The sequence below is a fragment of the Sinohyriopsis cumingii genome, chromosome 18 (genome assembly GCF_028554795.1).
Source record: "Sinohyriopsis cumingii isolate HCF-2022 chromosome 18, ASM2855479v2, whole genome shotgun sequence".
NCBI lineage: Eukaryota > Metazoa > Mollusca > Bivalvia > Unionida > Unionidae > Sinohyriopsis > Sinohyriopsis cumingii.
Genome location: NC_142978.1, coordinates 63,522,423 through 63,545,327, shown reverse-complemented (window position 1 = coordinate 63,545,327; position 22,905 = coordinate 63,522,423). Strand labels below are relative to the sequence as shown.

General features: G+C 35.5%; 1 protein-coding gene across 8 annotated transcripts in view; it reads right to left on the bottom strand.

Annotated features, from left to right (window-relative positions):
• LOC149776786 (uncharacterized) overlaps positions 1–22,905 on the bottom strand; it is a 183,011-nt gene that overhangs the window by 68,368 nt on the left and 91,738 nt on the right. The window contains exon 1 of one of the 8 annotated variants that reach the window (XM_089941470.1): positions 7,556–7,651. The exons of 6 other annotated variants lie outside the window; for them this stretch is intronic. The gene's annotated coding sequence lies outside the window, so the exon portion shown is untranslated. Of the gene's footprint in view, positions 1–7,456; positions 7,652–22,905 lie in introns of those variants that run through there. One more of the 8 variants, XM_089941472.1, reaches the window with a different exon arrangement.

Below are 22,905 nucleotides of genomic sequence, written 5' to 3'. Positions count from 1 at the left end.
GTACGTGTTTATTAGACTAATTCTGATTTTCTGTTTTAAAAACCAAAATAGACAGATAACATTTCATACAAAGTAAAAATACTGTCAATAATTTAAGTGTATATATAAACTCGACAACCTGAAGCTTTTACATTCAGGATAAATGAAGCTAACACCTTGCCCTTGTTAGAAATGAAATATAATGCTTTATCCCGTTTGATTATGTAATATGTAAAAATGTAATATTTATAATCATAACTTTCACCAATCACTATAAAACTCAAGTGACTATGCTATTCTTTATTTCTGGAGATGACTTGTGTTTGGCCTGGAGCTTTACGGCACAGCATCACAAATAGGTTGTTTAGTGACTAGACAACTGCTGTAAAGTACCATGCACATAAACACACCATGGTAGCTGACCTAGGCTGGTTCGACGGTAGGACTCGAACCCGCACTTTTACTTCTCGTGAGTCTGGCACGCTAAACACTGGGCCACTGCGGCTCTCCAATGACAGGTGTGAAGAATCATTAAAACTTATCTGATTCAGGTGGAACCAAGTTACCCTATCTTGTATAGAAATACTAGACCTTAATTAAATAAAAATGAAAAAAAGATTAAGGCGATCGAGATTATTTATTTACTCATATAACAAGCCCTCCCCGCCAAAATCATATCAAAATCATGGCATAAAAGGATCTGTGAAAAATTCTGCACAAGAAACTATAAAAAAACAAACAAAACAACGGCATTTAAATATGCTCAGTGATGTGGGAGATCTCGTATTCTAATCCCACAAATCGACCTTTTCACTGTGTAGTAAACTTTTGGTTCAGAGATGGTAACAGTAATTACACACAATCTGGGACAGGAGTTAGATCCACACATGGTCTACGACAGTATAGGAACACATGATTAATGATCTAGGAGGGGAAAATGCCCACGTTTTAATCCATAGGATGGGAACACAGGCAAAAGTAACATTTCATTTTTTAAGGTACTTTGCACAGCGTCCGGCGATAATCCTTCATAACTATCTGTCCAAAGCTTCAATACAACCCAACCATCTGTTACTGTCAAATGAAAGTTGTTTGCAAAATAAGGTTATATGTGTATCTGACAGCAAGTATTTCACGTAGTAGACAAAGAAATCACAGAGATAATCCGAACGATTGTACACTATGTCACTGCTGATTCTGGTGTTCAGCTGGGTACACCGCTTGATCTCTTACTATTTGAAGTATTCCATTTCCTTATTTCACTAAAGTCTCACATTCTTACTATTACTGCATTATCAAATATAGCAAAAAGAAAATGACATTTGACAAATAAGATAATTTGATATTAATTTTTTTTTATATACCATGTAAAAAACGAAGAAACCGTTTTCATACATTATATGATCTATACCTTTAATTGGTGTTAAAACAAATCAACTCAGTTTTACATATTACAAGCCAGCCATATCTGGAGATCATACAACTATCATATCTATTTTAACCGTTAATCTCTTCTGTGTACCAGTAAAAAAGGACTATTATTTTCAAATACTACTTTTCGGTGAATGGGAGACGAAGCTCAAATTATCTCAAACACATACAGCACGCGTTTACACTTAACATAAACATGTTATTATAAAATTTTCTAACATTCCTAGAAACGCATATATTGGAATAAAATTCTTTTGGAATCTTTTCATATATTCAGCTGACTTTATCAGTTGTGGAAGTGGATTCCATAGAGAGTATTGGACGAGTACTGAAAACATTTCTTGGAGTTTTCAGTTGTGGGTTGACACTGATACGTTTTACAATTCTGATTTATCGATACTGCATGGAAATACATTGAAACTTTCTGGAGGGATATTTTGGTGCAGTTCCATTTAGGCACATATATACAAGAACTTCTCTTGGCGAATATTTGACCAATTTATTGCCGCAAACAGGCAAGCCAGGAGCATCTAAAGGAAAACAATTATAACGTCCAGCAGCTCACTTCAAACAAATGTAGAATGATTTGGGTTCATGCTGAGTGAATTATATAAATCACTAAACTAATCGACATACAAAAGAAAATAAACACAATGTCTATTAAACAGTACACTGAATTTCCAAATCGAAATGGAGAAAAGCCATTATGTACACAAACCAAAGTGTTCGCGTACATGGTTTAAAGCAATACGCTGAAGAGCTGAACAATCTGAATATTCGTTAATCGGAAGTTATCCGACAGCAATGGGATTCAATGGTCTTCGGTTTTGTTAGTCAGACGGTTCGTTAATATAAAGATATTTGAAAATGGATTCATTGGTCAGAAGGTTAATTAGCCTGAACACATCTGGGAGCAGCTTCATTGGTCCAAATGTGCAGTTACTCTCAATATATCAAAGGTAAAGTTTAAGCAGTTAGTTTAAAACAAAAATAGCATACCGTATTTGGCAAAGAATTCTAAAATCTGATTTACTGAATAAAACAATTTTAAACTAAAAGTGCATTTATGATATTCATTAAAGTAGGTCAGTCAAAATAATTGTATTTGATCTGGATTTTCTTCTTTGGAAATTTGGGCTAAAATGGAAATCGTTACAAATGCAAAAAATTAAACATTGGCTGCATTGTTAAAGTAATTTTAAAGTTACTTCATGTATTGCTTTTTAGGAAATGATTCTCAGCTATATCTGCATTCCATCATGCAAAGGACATACTGAGGCAATGACACAAAACAATGCACCGTTGTCATGAAACAAAACATAAAACAATATTAAAATGCACTGAGCAATTATGCAGAAAATTTGGGTTTTCATTCAAAGGCAAAACAAAATTAACATTTTCTTTTATAGTAAAGCCACTTTATAATTTGTCCAAATTAGCAAATTGCTTTCTAACATGAACCAGAAATGTTCACGAAAGCAAAACGACACATTAATACACTACGATGATTTTCGACAGACAAGTAAGTTACGGGTTAACATTACTGGTGATCATATTATTTTACCAAGTGCATCTAATTACGTATTAGTTTTTCAAACTCCCCTTCAATAATGAAAGCTTCAGATTTTTTGGCCATATAATGGTAAAACAAGTAATTTATATTATTGCAGTAAAGTACAAAGAGAAACTTTAAATCAACTCAACCCCAATACAGCTTACGTCAGTGGGTTTGTTATCTTGATACTGAACGTGAAATATTTAATTCACTGCTAACATCATAGACTCATAGACACTGAGCTAGCGTATATAAAGACCAATAAAGCATACGGCCACTGAACCCCTTGTTCAGACTGATAACCCTACAAATCAACGAACGTTCAAAACATGAACCTTTCCTACACACACACAACCTGACCGATGTTCCTGCTGGCTATCGAATTGTATGTTTTCGGGAAGGGGGACTCAAAGGGTTAGTATATATATATATATATATATATATATATATATATATATATATATATATATATATATATGGGATGGGAGAGGCAAGGTTCACCCACCCTCTATTTGTTTTTCCATATTTCTATAACTGTAACTATATTTCATGAGTTATTTTCCCATAGATTTAATTTGGACTACTGGTGCCGAGGGTTAGCTGAAACTAGAGAAAGTGTTATTCAAATTTGAGGATGCTAATAATGACAAGCCAGTAAGGGCTGTTGAACACCCCCCACAAAACTATTTTGCAAAACCAATAAATCCGTACTATCGGAACGATCTAAACAAGGGCCAAAGCGTTGGCTGAAGGTGCTGATGAAAAACGTGGCTGTTATCGATCTCTCAAAACTTCCTTTATTATGCTGAAGTCGTGTATTATTTGAGACACGACTCTGTTTATTTTCTTGATAATGTTCATAAAACAAGAAACTTACGTTTGCATCGAGTGTCTGCCGATGGAAAAAAAAGCTACACATTTTTTGGATGCAAGGCCTCGGATAACGCAGCAAGTTCTTCACAGCGCCATTTCTGCGCTTAATCGAATCCAGTACCTACATTTAATATATGAATAGATACCATATCGATATGGAAGCTTTTTTGAAAGCCATTGCGAAAGATCAAGCTTCTTTCATGACTGGAAATCAGAGTCTCTTTCCAGCTGACACGATTGACAGGAATGTCATGTTTAACAAGCTGATTGAGAGAAACAATGATATTCGACAGTCGCGTGACAAATTCTTGGAACTGTTGTTTACCTCATGGAAAAATTACCTTAGCAAAAGTGTGAAAGATCATTTGCTATGAAGCAAGTTTCCCGAACCTTCAGAGAAACTCAAAGAGAGTGTGTCGGCAGCAAAACAGACATTTCCCGAACACGTAGTTGGCGTGGCAGACTCTCACAAAACAGAGACCAAATGCAACTCAGATTTGAAATGAGTCTGTATAATGTTTACGAACAACAGGACGCTTGAATGTTTGGACAAAACGAAAGCAGACAAGAACAACTTTTGAAAGGTGCACATCAGTTGTGTAGAAAACTGAGGGAGAACTATGCAAAAGAACGAAATGGCAATAGCTGTACACAATTATAAACACTGAAAGGCTGACAACATAAAAATGAAGAACTGGAAAAGAAGAACATATAAGAGAAAAAGAATTAACCGCGTCAATTATTTACGATGGGTTGTGGCAAAGTCCTGAGGTTATGAATAGGCAACTTGAAGAAATATGTACAAACAATGAAAAAGAAAAGGATTTAAGTTTGAAGCTAAAATTCAACAAGCTTATGTCTTTAACCTTTCCCATGACGGAAAGAAACTCAGTGTCCAGGATCTCCTGACAAATGATGGACAACTAATTTCAAAAGCTCTTGACATTCTTCCTCGGATTGGCTTCGATGACAAGTTACCACTTCCAACGGAGAACTTAGCAAAACATTACTGTCAGGAAGACGAGCAACGGGTTTGGTACAGAGGGCTATCTATATCAACTGTTCCTGGCTTTGCAGAGTGGTTATAGTTGTTGTTGTTGGTGTTGTAGGGCTTAACGCCATTTTTCAGCACACGATACATGGCGGCCAGTATTAATAGTGGAGGAAGAACCCGGGAAAAACCCCGGAAAGAACCATCGACCCACGAGAAGCTATTGGCAAGCTTTCTCGCATACCCACATTGGCTGAATCCGAGACTCGAACTCAGGCAGACAGATGTGAGATGGCAGTGATCCGTAACGGATAGCGCTTTAGACCACTCGGCCGCTCGGGGGACCCCTTGCAGAGTGGTATAACATTGTGTATGATGGTGATGATTCTGATTACACCTACAAATTATTGCATGACTATTGCTTAGGGGATCTGGAACTCATAGATAATACATGAATCTTTGATAAACTTTGAGATAGAAAAAGTTCAAATAACAACACATGACAAAAACAGTAATCCCCGATTTATCCTTGGGTAAGGCACTTAATACTAACGGATTGGCATTATGCCGTGTCCTGAAACAGCAAACCAAACCATGATCACACACACCTAATATAAGAAACCATGTTATATTCTATTTCACAGAAAGTGCTTTTTACTCGTGGAATGTTGCATGTCATATTTTAAACTTTCAATTAGCAGCAGTTGTCATAATGATGATTATGGTGATGGTAGTTTCGTTAATAAAAGCTAAGTGTTCTCTTTGTAGTAGTCATTGCGCACTTGCAGTGTTAAAAAAAATAAAAAAAAGCATCACAAAGATTATGTGTGGTACCACATTTTATATTACTAGTCATGATCATTCAAGTACAGAAAACTGTATAAAATCCGCTAAAGTAATTCAGGCAAGTATAATTTGTCCTAATTTGCATGCATTGTTTGAAGAACAACAATTATATATATATATATATATATATATATATATATATATATATATATATATATATATATATATATATATATATATATATATATATATATATATGTTTGTGTGTGTACCTTACTAAAAAAATACATTACTAAAAACAAAAAATAATTATTCTAAGGATGATACACTAATCAGATGCAAACAATGACAGACTTTAGCCACTATGTACATACTAGAATATCAATTTTCCCTTTCTCTTGTAGTTTAACAATCCAAAAACAATGTGCACTGAAGTGAAGTCAGAAGTTGGATGGAGGCCTTTTTGTTTTTTTTCTCTCAGTTTGTTGCCATTATTTAACTTTATTGTATTGTCCGTAATTGGAAAGACCCATCGAGTTATCTTTCCCTTATAATGGTCCTTCTATAAATAGTTTTTTCAGTCCTTACGTTTAATCATTTCTCAAGTTTAGTATTACGTAAACACTGATATAATTGAGCTGAAAAAAGTTTATAAATACATATAAAAGAATTGTCCGAATTAAAACTGATGCTATTCATATGTGTTTTAGCACTATCAAGAGTTGCAGAATCTATTCATTTTCCTGAAATAAAGTGAGACCATGTTTTCTGAAAATTGATTTTAAATAAAAATAATTTTTGGGACTGAAATCCCCTACTCATTTTATATCTAGAAATCAAGCCAAGAAGCATCATAGAAACAGTTCAGACTTCATTTGTATCTTTATTGTGTGCATCTCCATTGAAACATAATTTAGTTTACTTGAACCACCACCACCCACCACCCGGGTATATCAGTTTTCATGGCACATATCTAAATGTGTGGTATTGTAAAATCGGACCGGGATAATCTGGCACGAATACCAGTAGTACGGTAATCATACCTGATTATGCAGGTCCATTATTGCAATCCCAGACCTTTGTTCGACCCTTGTGTCAACATAAACAAAACTACAGTCGACAATATCTATTTAAAATGGAACCATTACATTATAATCAATAGAATCAAGGGACATAATGCAGCTTAGTTGGGTTGACAATTTAACTTGCAATCCCAGATTAGTGGCTTCAATACCTACCAAAATCAGCCTGAGTGGGGTGCCTAGTGTAACCTTTGGCAATGCAAATATTTCCATTATCCTTGAAATAAAGTGCTAAATGTGCCGTTAAAAAAGAACAAAGATCAGCATAATCGCACTAAAAAGCAAGGTAAGAAACTTTGACAAGTTAATCCACTTAAAAAAAAAAAAAACTATTAAGGGAATTGTAATCCGGTACGTTGTTTTCAGAACTTCAACTTCAAATCATATTTTAATCTCACGAAAACAGTAGCATAAAAATTCTTATTTAAGAAAAAATGTAAAGTAAACACGAATGAGCAAATTATTCCATCATGGTTCATGAAAAGTAACCTGCACTGCGAGTCAGTGAAGAAATTAAATCAGGAAGTTATTTCACGGCGATATATTAAAAGCAAATAAAACTCTACTATAAAACTAGGTCTACTATGACACGACAGACCCTCTAAATACGTAAAGGATGTAAATATTAGGGACAAAAACTTCATCAAAGTTGCCCATATAATGGTCAATCATAAGGGACTGCTGCATAAGAAATCAAGCTCTAATTAAAAGTTGAAAACGATGACATCCAAATGCACTTGTGGCACATACATCATTTACCATTAATAGTGTTTCCTCAACTTCTGTAAGAAATAGTCCTATGCATGTTCCCAAGTTGGAAAAGTAATACGGCTGCTAAACGTCTACCTATCTACTTACTGTGGACAATGTAGTTCCTGATCCAGATAAAGCTGTGTTATGAATTGTTTGGCTGGGGACAAATGCCTCGGTATCCTGCATTACAATAGAGGTCGCTTGAGTCATACATAGCACATGTAAAACTTCTCTCAATTTCGATTGAATACTTCTTATCTGGGTCATCTCCTTTCATCTGTAAACATATCCTGCCTTGCACAAGAGGCCACTACCGTACTTAGTGTGATAAATATTGAACTAATATTGGCAACATTCTTGTTTAAGGATGTTCTTTTAAGTCAAATCATGAAGAAAACAAAAAGCTTTCGTTTCATGTTTGTTCTTTATCAAAATCAAGAGACTTTGTAAAGAGTATCACTTTCTAACAAAGTGATGCTATATAAACATTCACACACACACACACACACACTTCTGTTTCAGTCATTGTCAAAGTGAATTAAATAATAAACGTGCATCTACATAATCTGAGTGTTTTTAAATTTACGCAAGGGAACAAAGACCTAGCTGAGTGATAACGTTTATCTGTAATCTGAAAAAAGGACAAGAGACTAAGTTTGTTCGGGACAACCACCACCATGTTCTGAGACAAAAGGCTCTTCTTAACAGAATTCGAACCTACGTCACTCATCACTTAACGACTTTGCATAATTCAACAATTTTGCTGCAAAAATCGACTTCGTACATAATTCCAAACAAATTATATTAAATACTTATTATCAAGTGTCCTCCTTTCATAATTTCTCGTGACAAGATTCCAGATGAGTACACTATCGTAATTAAAACATGAGACAAGGCTTTACTCACTAGTATAGCACGTGATATTTTGTGCTTGTGAATAATCTGAAGTGGAAAATAACTGTATTCAGGAAGTTTTACTTGATTGTATCAGCATGTCTGCCAAAATTCCAGACAAAAGACACTGAAAGATCTGGAAGCAAAGTATGAATCTGTCCATGGATATCACAAACTAGAACATCTAGAAGCAAAGGAAAACGAAGACTGAAAAATTTGGTAGCATAGTTTTTCTCAGGAAAACATAGACCAACTAAAATGTGAACACAGTGTGTCCCGAGAAAACAAAAACTGAACAATCTGGAACATAATATGTTCCTAGAAAACACAGACAGAAAATGTGAGAGCATATGCATAATGTGTCACTGAAACACGAAGACTGTAAAAACAAATGTGGGAGTATGCTGTGCATAATGTGTCACTGAAACACGAAGACTATAAAAACAAATGTGGGAGCATACTATGCATAGTGTGTCACTAAACACGAAGACTGCAAAAACAAATGTGGAAGTATACTATGCATAGTGTCTCCCTGGAAAGAAACGACAGTAAATAAGAAACATCTAGGAGCATACTTTGCATAGTGTGTTTCTGGAAAAGAAAGACAGTAAAAGAAATTCTTGGAGCATACTATGCATAGTGTGTCCATGGAAACATACTAAGCATAGTGTGTTCCTGGAAAACAAAGACTGAAAAATCTGGGATAATCAGGAAAATAGAGACTGAAACAGCTGGGGGCATACTATGCAAAAGTGTGTTTCTGGAAAAGAAAGACAGTAAAAGAAAATCTTGGAGCATACTATGCATAGTGTGTCCATGGAAACATACTAAGCATAGTGTGTTCCTGGAAAACAAAGACTGAAACATCTGGCAGATACTATACATAGTGTGTTTCTGGAAAACACTGACATTAAAAGAAAATCTGGGAGCTTTGTATGCATAGTGTGCCCCAAGAAAATGTATCTAATCAGCAACCACTATATTTATGCTGCTTAAAGATAGGATTGTGTTTGAATGTTTGAGAAGCTGGCGGTCGGTGTCCTGGCATAAAAATCTCTTTTACTAAATACCGATTTAATCTTAAAAGGTTTATTTAGCATTCGATACAGCTTTCCAATCTGTATTTCCATATCAAACACACATAATCGAACCACGTATGTGCCTTTATTACTCTCCGCGCGTAGATATATTTAGTCGAAGTGAATCGAAATTATAAATCTAGTTCGATTTGAATTTTATTCATTCAGTAAAGCTAAAAATATATAAAAGCGTAAAGGGTATGTAATAATACAAAACCGCATTCGTTCTTTAATAATGAGTCGGGGGCAGTAACTCATTTAATATGAGGCTTATGAATACGTCTAGCCCTGACAGACTCAACGTATCCCTACACCATATCAAACTCGTCCATTCCGCCAAAATAAGAACAAAACACCTACGCAGTTTTGTGTATGTAACAGACAATTTTCTGCCACACGGCAAATAGCTAAAATTGCAACTGAAAACGTGTTCTTAAACATCTTTTGGCTGAACTATTTAGAAAATCAACTACATATGGTCCACACTGAAAAAAGCCCGAAAGGATTATTTTTAGGTGTAGACATATTTGCTCCCTCATGCAGCCTCTCCGTAAGGGAAATAACTTGTCGAACCAGATTATTCTGGATCAAATTCTTGTATTGACTGCATTTATTTGGATCCATCAAACATTGAACAAGAAAAGTAAAGCAAAATAATATTTATAAAATAATAATACCAATGCATCCTTTGCACAAGCTAAAAAATAAACCGGAATTACACATTGCAACGATTTCTAATGTTTGTGTCGGGAGATGAAGTGATTCTTAATTAAGCATTCGTTTACTTAACCGTTAGACGACTTGAAAAGGAAGGGTACCTTCGATTTTATATCGGTAGTCAGATTTGAAATTTTCCAGATCTGTTGTTTGGAATTCTATAAGTCATGTTAACCGCAATTTTGGCGCCTGGTTATAAAAGGCGGTACATATATTGATTCATGATTAGTTACGCTAAATAAGGGGCGTGGTTCCCACACGAAAATTTCTGGGGTTTAAATTGCCCACATCGAAAGAAATAAAGTCAGTCTGCGTTTTTCATGAAAGAGTGAAAATTTATGGGATTCCGAGAGTAAATTTGGAAGAAATTATATCGTAAAACATTGGTCAATGGGATCCAATGTCTGGAAAGTCAAGGGACACAATTTTAGCGGTAGAAGCAAACAAAGCTTGAAAGCACAAGGTATCTGCATCTTTTTCATGTAAGTCGTTGATACCGATATAACGATTTGCTTAAAAATTTAATTGTTTTTATTTGCATGAATTTAGTTGTTTAAATCCGATGGTCAATTCTCTTCAAATGAGTGTAACTGTGTTTGAGTTAATCTATCTGAATCCGTACAATGATCTTCTTTATATAAGTTTGACGAATTGTTTGAATTTGTTGTCTTGATTGTTATAGGAATCTAAGAATTTCGTGCATTACTTTGGTTGATATAAGTTACAAGAATCCATTTGAATTCGCCGATCTTAGATGATTTCACGCATAATAAAGACTTGAATGTGTGAATTTGCTGAAAATAACGTAATTAAGATATATAATGAATTTCATTCATTCATTTGTGCAATTGAGACCAGAACGGAACCGTTATGTCTCGTGTAATGTTAATGGGAATCAGTAATGGAACAGCCATTAGGAAGTAAATTAAAGTTTTGAAACTAGGTTTGTTTATGGTCTACCACGTTTAGCTTGCCCAGACAGCCTTTGGTCTGTTGGAATTTCGATATAACGATATCTGACATAACGAGAGGGAAGTAATGATCTGTTCCCAGTAGGACAACTGATTTAGGTCGCTTCTCTGTTTATTTTATTAAGGGGAAACAGATCCACGGACGGATCCACGTACATACTTATCCAAGTATCTACGTACTTACGTATCCTCTTACGCACACAAAGTCTGAGGGCCGAAAAGAGGCGAGACAGTAGGGAGGTCGGAAAAGCGAAAGGACATAGAGGAACCATCATAGTGAAGTTGGAGTACACCGGAATCAGCAGGTTATGAAGTTGTGCAAGGCAATGACTTCGATCGTTCACTCGATTATATGATGAACTAATTCTATCATTTAAAACAAATCGGCTATTTATATAAATATATTTGTGTTTGAAATTCGGTGAAAGATTTATTACGAACTGAACTGCATCTTCCTAATGTAATGCATTATCCCAGTTGTTTATGTAACTGATTAAATTTTAGTTTTAACATGTACGGGGGCTCGTGTCATTCTGTTCTATATATCTGCTCAAATCTCTATTTATTCCATCTATATGGTTCACACTTCATTTTAATATTTACTCGATCCGGCAACAATACCGAGGGCGATCACCCTCTAGATAACGATAGCCAAATAAAGCAGTAGCAACCGCTACAACAAGCATGCACGTAAAAAGAGTACTATGTGGGAGCTAGAGTAAAGTTATGTACACTGGCGAAACAGGTTATCATTATTATTATTATTACATTCAGGTCATTTTTCTCTGACCTGTGCTTACCTACGAATAACAATTAACAAATGCCAAGAATAGAAACAGGTACAGGTCCTTAAAATGTCAACTTATTTTACTGACAGGATTATTATTACGTAAGTTGTTTATTTTTTTTTAAATGCATCTTTAATAAGGTGCTCCGATGTGATCGAGTGATGTAATGCGCTCGCCTTTACCGATCACTGCCATCTCACCTCTGTCCGCGTGGGTTGTAGTCACAGGCTCGGCCAATACGCGAGAGAGCTTGCCTGAAGATTCCATGGATCACTGGTTCTTCAGAGCGTTTATATATATTATAAGAATAATTTATAATAATAATAATAATAATAGTAATAACAAATAATATATATAAAAATAATAATAACAACAAATAATGATAAATAAGTTCTTGTTGAAAAACAACAATCAAAACAAGTATAGTCCCGTCAAATAAACCTTAGACTGGTAAGAAAGAATAATGATTGTTTTTCTTCTCTGTGAAAAATTCTAAAAGGTTAGCGTTTGTTAGACATTTTATATTTCTTCGACAGATTGTGAAATACCTTTTATGGAGGTGCCTTGTGAAGTATTACAGATGTTCAACAAAGAGACTTGAACAAAGACAAAAATTAAGAATATTCTCTTTTGTATGGAAAGGTAAATCTTAACTTTGCACTGGATCTCAGTGTAATCTTCTTTTGAAACTATCCTTGCTTGTGTAATATAAGTCTGAAACCCAATACTGTATTGAAATGGTTTAATTTTCACGGCACTGGACACGCAATGACAAACAAATAATAATATTTCTTCCGAACAATAAGCAGTCTAATCCAGAGACAGACCTTTCCAAACTCAATGAATACTGGCCATTAAATATCGCTTCACTTATCTGCCTGCTAATGGTGCTGATTTGATTTCTTAATTGGCGTCAATCTTGAACGTTTATTGTATTCTCTGATTACTGTGTAATGTAATATCATACACTTATGATCAGTTGCCCTATACACTCGCTTTTAAGGCAAATCCAGATGCAAACTGCACAGACGCAGATCTGAAAGCGCATCATGTGACAGCAGATCAGGGTCTATGTTGTTTGTAATTGTAATTGATTTATAAGCAAGTGTATACGATATATCCATGTTGTTGTTGTAGGGTTTAACGCCATTTTTCAGCACACGACAGGCTATACATGGCGGCCAGTATTAATGGTGGAGGAAGAACCCGGGAAATCACCGGAAAAAAACACCGACCCTCGAGAAGCTACTGGCAAGCTTTCTCACATACCCACATTGGCCGAATCCGAGACTCGAACCCACGCAGACAGAGGTGAGATGGCAGTGATCCGTAACAGATAGCGCTTCAGACCACTCGGCCACTCGGGGCCCCCGATATATCCTTAATCAGGTAATATATATTTACCTCAGTTTTCTGTAATTAATTAAGAAACATAAACTTTTTAGAGGCATTGTTTTATTTACAGTTACTGGATACATTAATAAATTTATTACAATTACTGCATGTACTCGGGTATAAAACAGATTCAACTTCAAACTGCATAGACCCATATCTACTGGTTACATTACGCAAAGGAAGATCTGGGTCTCCGCTGTTGGTTAGGAGCAATCAGTAGAGCAATGAACACAGAGATCTTCTGGCAAATTATTTAAGAGCAGATCAGGGTATATGTTGTTTGCAATTGGACCCAACTAATAAATGAGTATAGACAGCATGTCTGACAATACATTCTACGGGTGGGCCCCGAGTGGCCGAGTGGTCTAAAGCGCTCTTCGTTACGGATCACTGCCATCTCACCTCTGTCTGCGGCGGTTCGAGTCTAAGAGTCAGCCAATGTGGGCATGTGAGAAAGCTTGCCAGTAGCTTCTCGTGGGTCGGTGGTTCTTTCCGGGGTTTTCCGGGTTCTTCCTCCACCATTAATACTGGCCGCCATGTATAGCCTATCGTGCTGAAAAATGGAGTTAAACCCCACAACAACAACAACAACAACATTCTACGGGTGGCATAAAATTCTCCACTGAAACTTGTTTTGTTGACACATCTTTAGATTCAGTATTACATATTGAAAATACAAGGAAACGCTTATAAACTAATTCCATGTTTGTCTGGTTAAAGATATGAAACAGTGTATTTTGTTTATGTACATTTAGCCAAAACAGCAGATCCAGACCAAATCATGCCCAACCTGAGCGGATCCAGAAACACTTCCTGGGCAATATATCTAAACTTTGAAAAATCCTTCTCTTTTTGGGGTTTTGAGTTTTACTGCTACACAGCTATATTGTGCCTTCCCCAGCGACGTACAACAGAAGCCAGTCCTTCCTGATCCGTTGGTACCATCTTCTGGTAGCAAATCCAGCGCACAAACCAATAATCTATAGTCGTTCCCCTCCAGATCGTAATGATTAGTAAAATTATTCAAGGTCTGAGACCTGAAATATATTCTGTTTTATTAAAACACCCACAGGAAACCCAGTGCAAACCAAAGGGTGATGTAGAAAATAGTATTTCGATCCAGAGCAAATGATGGTAAACGCGCAATGACCTACCATTAACACCGAAGATAGCTAACAACCCCTTCTCCGGCCAACCTTTGAGAATATATCACACCTCTGTACGCATAGGTTCGAGTGTTGGGCTAGTCCAATGTAGGGTATGTGAGAAAGCTGGACAGTAGCTTCTCGTGGGTCGGGGATCTTACCGGAGTTTTCCCGGGTTCTTCCTCCACCAGATATACTGGCCACCATGCATATATATCATGTGCTGAAAATGGCGCTAAACCTATAAATCCACTCTTATATATATATATATATATATATATATATATATATATATATATATATATATATATATATATATATATATATATATATATATATATATATATAATCTCTTCAATCTAAACTGCATCATCTGCTTCAAGTTGGTAAAGAGCTGTGTATCGAAGTGCAATTTTTCATTCATTCCCTCATCTTATTTTGTTTATTCTTTCTTCCCGATTTCTATCACTATTACATCAGTACTTTATTGACTCATGCTGGTCACCTGGCAACTGTTAAATGTTTTCTTATCATAAAAGTAACATAATCATACGAGCTACCACAATCATTGGAAAGTGCACTTCATGCAAGCCAAAGTAGATGCATTTTATACATATCTAAACAATTCCTCTTTAAAGTCTATCCAATATTAGATACTAACATTCAATTTAATAATAAAGACATGCAAATTCTCCCTACCATCAAATTCTCCACTGTAACAGTGATTATGCACAGAAATATGGAAAATCCATTTTCAACTTCTTCAAAACGACCAAGCCAATAATGATCAAACTTGGTGGGAATGCTTCCCAGGACATTATTTATCATCAAGTCATTACCCAAAACAATGGTTTACTTTCCTTAGCAACCAGGTGGAATTTGTTTTTAAAAAAAAATGACAGCTCTTCATTCCGCTACAGGATGCTTTCTATCAAATTTAGCTTAATTCTGTTGAAATGACCGTCTATTATAAGTAACATCAGCCATATTTTAATGGAAGATTGGCATCACGTGTCTAAACCTGAAAACACTTTATGTCAGGATGTTTGCATCAAATTTGGTCAAATTCTACTGAGCTTTTTTTTTAAACAAGTCTTTAAAGTGTTTTCCAGCTTTGGCCATATTTGAAAGAGGACCACCATCTTTGTTCACATTTTCATGCTAGTATGGGTTCTGTATAAATTGTTTAAAATAAACAGAACACTTTTTTGAAGTCAGTTAAAAGTTGTTGTTGTTGTTGTGGGGTTTAACGCCATTTTTCAGCACACGATAGGCCATATATGGCGGCCAGTATTAATGGTGGAGGAAGAACCCGGGAAAACCCCGGAAAGAACCACCGACCCACGAGAAGCTACTGGCATGCTTTCTCACATATCTACATTGGCTGAATCTGAGACTCGAACCGGCGCAGACAGAGGTGAGATGGTAGTGATCCTTAACGGCGAACGCTTTAGACCACTCGGCCACTCGGGGCCCCCCAGTTAAAAGTTATCATACTTTTAGTTGTGAGTGCCACACTGACCTATCGCCACTTGCCAATCAGGCTATTCGATTAACCATTAGACGCACCTCCATGGATCGTATACGTCCGCCGTTTTCCTCTGATAAGCTGACTGTCGCGATAATAAGCTGGGTTATCAAAATGTTTATAAATACTTTTGCAACGGTTCGTCAAGTTTTCGATCAACAATGGTAAAAAGGAGTTAATGGTATCTATGCAAGTCGAACAGCCGATAATCTGATTCTCTGCAAAAGCGGAGTCAGATTTACACCTTTCCCGAAACTTAGACGAACCTTGGACGGATAAAACTTGTGGTCTCTCTCACGATCTGCTGAACATAGACACAACTGATGGCAAATGTCACAGTCTGTTTAAACAAAATTAGGTAAAAAAGCACGTGCCTTCGATAATTTGAAGAACAAAACATGCTAGAAACTGAAAATAATATATAAAAATGAAAGCACCTAGAATATGTGTGGAGAACCACCTAACTTTGGGCTTTGTTGCGCGAGTTTTGTATTCTATAGGAAGCAATGGGACTCCAGATTGCATTATTTCAAAGTCTAAAAATGTACACTTTAACATTGGTTTGTCCCAAAATTAATATTTTAATGTCTAAATCGTTCAGACACTCGAGTGACTTAACATTCAGTCATTGAGCTAAATGATTGGTGGGGACGAAAATTGTAATTAATAACAAAGAAATACAAACAAAATGGTTTCAAATATCTTCTGATATATTAAGCATGTATTTACCTGTTTACATAAACATACCTCATTAATTAAAATTCCATATGACAAACAGCGTGCTAGACGTTAAAATTATTACTTATAATAGTGTACTTCTAAATAGCAACTATCTAATCTTTTGTTATACGTTTTAAATTTATTTACCTCTATGGCAGCATAAACTAAAGAAAGTTCAAATTAATAAGGATAAGACCGTGTACTAAACACATTAACATCTCTTAGAGGGATTGCCTTTCAAAACTAATGTTCATCATTGACTAAAATAAAACACGTATGTTATTACTGTACCAACTTGAAATACAAAGATACATTCATTGCCTAGGGCAGTATCATTTATGCTACTTTAGTATAATTAAGAAAAAAAATCATTGTTAATAAACATATCACCGAAACTGAAACGCTTTTCTTTGACAAATACTGAATGTTTGTCGGAGGTTAACAGGTCAATAAGGTAAGGTCAGTTGGATGACGGAGAGTCATCATTTTAATAAATTTAAAAGACTTTTTGGGCAGGATGATATATCATCAAATTATGTTGAGCGTTGGTTTTTTAATAGAAGATGCCATGTATTTTATTTTAGCAATAGTGGCCATAATAGATGTCAATTCAACATAATTTCAACAAATTTTAAAGACTTTCATGCCAGAAAGCACCCTGTAGATTCATCTAAAAATAGGTCAAGCATTTTGTGAGAAGTTATAAATGACCACTGTGATCAGACAGGCACAGTCAACAAGGGTCATATCACAAGGCATACCCCACTTGGTCTTACTGACTTATTGCCAAACAATAAACCAATAATTTTATAGCTAATCATTAAGAAAGGGACTGACACCTGGCTATTTTGCAGAATAATAGATCATTACATGATATATGTGAACTGTTTGAAAAACTGCCTGTTATAGAAAATGTCTAGCTAGTTAAGTTATCTGAGAAAGAATTATGTGACTACAATGAAAGTTTCAAATTTGTCTACCAATTCACAATTCTATCGATCAATAAAGAAACTTAAAAATGTAGAAAATTTTCTCGTGAAATTTTTGTGCTATCTATTAGTCTTTATTTGCTCTATATCCAAAATATCCCATACTTTATTCCATCATTTTTAAAAATCATCACCTGCGCACAGTGTAGTCATTACCGATAAGGCTGGTAATGTACCTTCAAATGGGCTTGTCAAAATGATCTGTTATCACTGACAACAAACAACCCTAAAAAATATCAACATACACCATACAACTTCTACTCAAAGAATGACGTGTTTTGTTGTTGTTGAGTTTAATTATAGTGGCGTGCGCACAATTGTGCATGTGCCACTTTTTTCTGACTGCACCGTAGTCTGCTAGTTGTTACTGGGGAAGGGGATGGTGCCACCTCCCCCAGGCTTTTATGGATTCAAGGAACCCTGATAGTATGACGTGTTAGGCAAATATTAACACTGACCTATAGCAGCAAATCAAGGACTTCTACTTTTAAAAATCAAAACATACCTTCATTAAGAAAAATGATGTCTACCCTTTAATTCACACTAGTATGCTAGTTTTTCAAGTTTTTTTTTATCTCCATGTATATACCTAAATTAGATAAAATGTAAATAAAATGATTGTACATAAAAATATCAATTTGACCATAGAGCTGCTTAGAAATGAAAGCAATTAGAAGACTCTGGATAATTTTCCTGATGTAACCTTTTGTGAAGGGGTTAAAAAAAAAACACATTCGACGTTGCCTCTGAAAAATGGGAATAAAGGAAATACATTCAATGGATAAATGGATGTGCCAAGCTGCAAAATGACAAATGCCAAGAAAAATAATTGTTGTAAATGATCAAAATTTCCCGGTATTTTCCCGGGATACAGCTTTGCTGAGAACAGTGCTTTCTTTTATAATCTATCTATTCAACTGAAAATAATTTAAATTTGAAAAAAAGATACAAAAGATATGCCTTGGCAAACGTATTAAATGGCAAATGGCTACCATTTTCAATTCAGCTCAACTACATCTCGAAAGAAATCTATAACTAAACTGTCATGTATTTAAATGATTTAAATGTATAGCCTGGTGCTTTACGGAATAGCAATACATGAAAATTGTTTAGTGCAGATGCAGATGTAGAAATGTGCTTATGCACACACTATGGTAACCGACCTAGTCTGATCTGACGGAAGAATTGAATCTTTACCCTTCTGGTCGCGAGTCTTGCATGCTAATCACTCCGACTCCCCAACTTAAAAGTAATACTATTAAAATTTCTCTACCCTGGTGGCTGTATGAATTATTGTAATGGGCACTATTTGCTTGTAGAACCACGTATGCCACGGGATAAAAATGTGCTTGTGAGGTTGTGTCATTTCGTAATAACTGTTGCAATGATTTGGGAGCAGTTGCAATAAGAAGCATTTGCTAAAAAATGGATGGTGGACAATGGACAACGGTATGCAGACACCAGGCCGTTGCATAATCAATTCTGGCCTTAATTCAGAACACGTAAAATAAAAAGAAAAAGAAAAGTTTCTTGAAGAGACTGAAGCTCTAATGGACGAAATGAATTTATAGCAAAGCAAGACAAGAATATGTACCCCTTTCAACTGCTGAATGTAAAAACCATATCTGATATACTTCATTGATAACAATATGTCGAACTCTTGTAAACATGACCATCCATTATGTGTAGCAGCTATCATTTTTTCAAGACATCCATCATGACACCATTAACACTATCAATTTGAAATGAACATGATGTTCTGGTCAGAAGGAATATCAATATCAACAATATAAGGCTTTTATACCGAAGTAATCTTGATGATACCAATGAAGTCAATGTTAGCCTCGATAATCATAATAATACGTCAGGATTTATTGATCTACATTGGCTTTATCCTATGGAAATCAATACAATGAAAAATCTGCCAAAAGCGGCCCAATGTGGATACCAGGAATGACGCTTAAAATGATGGAAAGACTAAAGTTATCAAGAGAAACTTTAATTGCAAAGTTCATTTACTCAGCTGACATAATACATGGTAGAATTCAATTACAGGAATTCAAGTGACGTATTTAAAGTGGAAAAAACAGCATTAAATTAAAAGAACTCTTTATGGAATATTTTCCCGTGTGTTTTTAAGTATGGCAAAATGTGGTTCCAGACAAAAAATTTATTGTGATACTTTGGCAATTCCAAGATGGCATGCTAGTTCGTGTTGTGCATGACGGTGAGTCATCTGAACCATTCCCAGTCACCAATGGAGTCAAGCAAGGCTGTGTATTGGTTCCAACCCTCTTCAGCATGATGTTCTACGCCACGCTTACTGATATGTGTGTGTGTGTTTGTCTGTGTATGTGTGTGTATGGGTATGGTTGTATATAAGGACCTAATAGGTGGACAGTTATATCATTCTTATTTCCTACATTCTTGTTTTAATATCATTCTGCAGAATGTGTTTAACGTGATGTTTTCATATAATATGGGAGGAATCATTTGTTTAGATTATTCACTGGAATTACAAAGTGCTCATTGAATCTAGACTAAAATGCTGAGATTATTCAGAATTTATTTAAAGGAGTTCTAAACAATGCCATTGTGATACATGAAGAATGTCGGCACTCCAGCACATTCCAAGACCTGGTATTCATTTGGAGCATTTAATTTTTTCGGACTTGTTTAGATGTTTGGTGGGATTATTTGGATTTAATTCAAAATACAGCAAGTTCTTCTTAAATTTTCATTTTATAACTTAGAGAATTAAATTATTTGTTACATTCTACAAAACGTGTTGGTTTGCTTCTTTCTGTTACTAAGTTTATGATGACCAAAAAGTCAAAACGTATGTCTTGTAGTTAAAACCCATGTTAATATGACCATCCACTCAGGAGTAGTGGTAACAAAATTTTAATAATGGATATAAGATAAACACCATTTTCATTTAGGACCAAGCAGATATCATAAGCGATGTGTAAGTGATAATCCTATGCTGACATGACCATCCATTCAGAAGGAGTCAAGATATTAAGTTTAGTGAGATGGCCACCGTGGCAGTCATACTGTATGTTATTTTCATCTAGGACCAACTAGACCAATGGATGAATGTTTATGTAAAATTTCAAGGCAATCCTCCGAGTAGTTTAGGAGTGGTAGTTGTTGATTTGCTGTTGTAGGGTTTAACGCCATTTTTCAGCACAAGATAGGCTATACATGATGGCCAGTATAAATGGTGGAGGAAGAACCCGAGAAAACCCCGGAAAGATCCACCGACCCAGGAGAAGCTAATGACAAGCATTCCCACATACCCACATTGGCAGAACCCGAGACTCAAACCCACACAGACAGGTGAGAGTTTAGGAGTAGTGATAACAAACTCATGCTATTGATGGACAGATGGATATTGGAAGACAGATGACTGATAGAACTAAAAACTACAAAAAGACAACATTTTTAAAAAGTGTACAAAAGGAAATGAATAAAGATTTTAATTTTGTTAACCTAGTAGTGGCATAACTAAAATCAGGAAAATAAACTAATATGAAATACCTATTAAACTGCTTCAAATTTTTGTCTTAAGTAAATAAAAGTGCAATAATTATTAAATACGCATATAATCAGATTACATTTTCAGGGAAACACAAGCTTGTCATTTGTAAACAATACTGTTGAATGTGAAAAGGCATACACACTTATCCGTGAAATCAGTGACGGTCATATGGGCTTAATGACAGTGTAACAGACCTTGATACAGTACTTGAAGTTCAGGTCATCTGACCTTATAGACTGTAAATAGACCTTGATATAGTACTTGAAGTGAAGGTCATCTGATCTTATAGACTGTAAATAGACTTTGATATAGTACCTGAGGTGAAGGTTACATGGGCTTAATCACAGTGTAACAGACTTTGATATAGTACTTGAAGTGAAGGTTAAATGGGCTTAATGACAGTGTAACAGACCTTGATATAGTACCTGAAGTGAAGGTTATATGGGCTTAATCACAGTGTAACAGACTTTGATATAGTACCTGAAGTGAAGGTTATATGGGCTTAATCACAGTGTAACAGACCTTGATATAGTACCTGAAGTGAAGGTTATATGGGCTTAATCACAGTGTAACAGACTTTGATATAGTACCTGAAGTGAAGGTTATATGGGCTTAATCACAGTGTAACAGACTTTGATATAGTACCTGAAGTGAAGGTTATATGGGCTTAATCACAGTGTAACAGACTTTGATATAGTACTTGACCTCACAGACAGTGTAACAGACCTTGACATAGTACTTGAAATGAAAGTCATTTGACCTTACAGACAGTGTAACAGACCTTGATATAGTACTTGAAATGAAGGTCATTTGAGCTTATAGACAGTGTAACAGACTTTGATATAGTACCTGAAGTGAAGGTTATATGGGCTTAATCACAGTGTAACAGACTTTGATATAGTACCTGAAGTGAAGGTTATATGGGCTTAATCACAGTGTAACAGACTTTGATATAGTACCTGAAGTGAAGGTTATATGGGCTTAATCACAGTGTAACAGACTTTGATATAGTACCTGAAGTGAAGGTTATATGGGCTTAATCACAGTGTAACAGACTTTGATATAGTACCTGAAGTGAAGGTTATATGGGCTTAATGACAGTGTAACAGACTTTGATATAGTACCTGAAGTGAAGGTTATATGGGCTTAATCACAGTGTAACAGACTTTGATATAGTACCTGAAGTGAAGGTTATATGGGCTTAATGACAGTGTAACAGACTTTGATATAGTACCTGAAGTGAAGGTTATATGGGCTTAATGACAGTGTAACAGACCTTGATATAGTACCTGAAGTGAAGGTCATATGGGCTTAATCACAGTGTAACAGACTTCGATATAGTACTTGACCTCACAGACAGTAAATAGACCTTGATATAGTACTCAAATACAGGTCATTTGACCTTACAGACAGTGTAACAGACCTTGATATAGTACTTGAAATGAAGGTCATTTGACCTTACAGACAGTGTAACAGACCTTGATATAGTACTTGAAATGAAGGTCATTTGACCTTACAGACAGTGTAACAGACCTTGATATAGTACTTGAAATGAAGGTCATTTGACCTTACAGACAGTGTAACAGACCTTGATATAGTACTTGAAATGAAGGTCATTTGACCTTACAGACAGTGTAACAGACCTTGACATAGTACTTGAAATGAAGGTCATTTGACCTTACAGA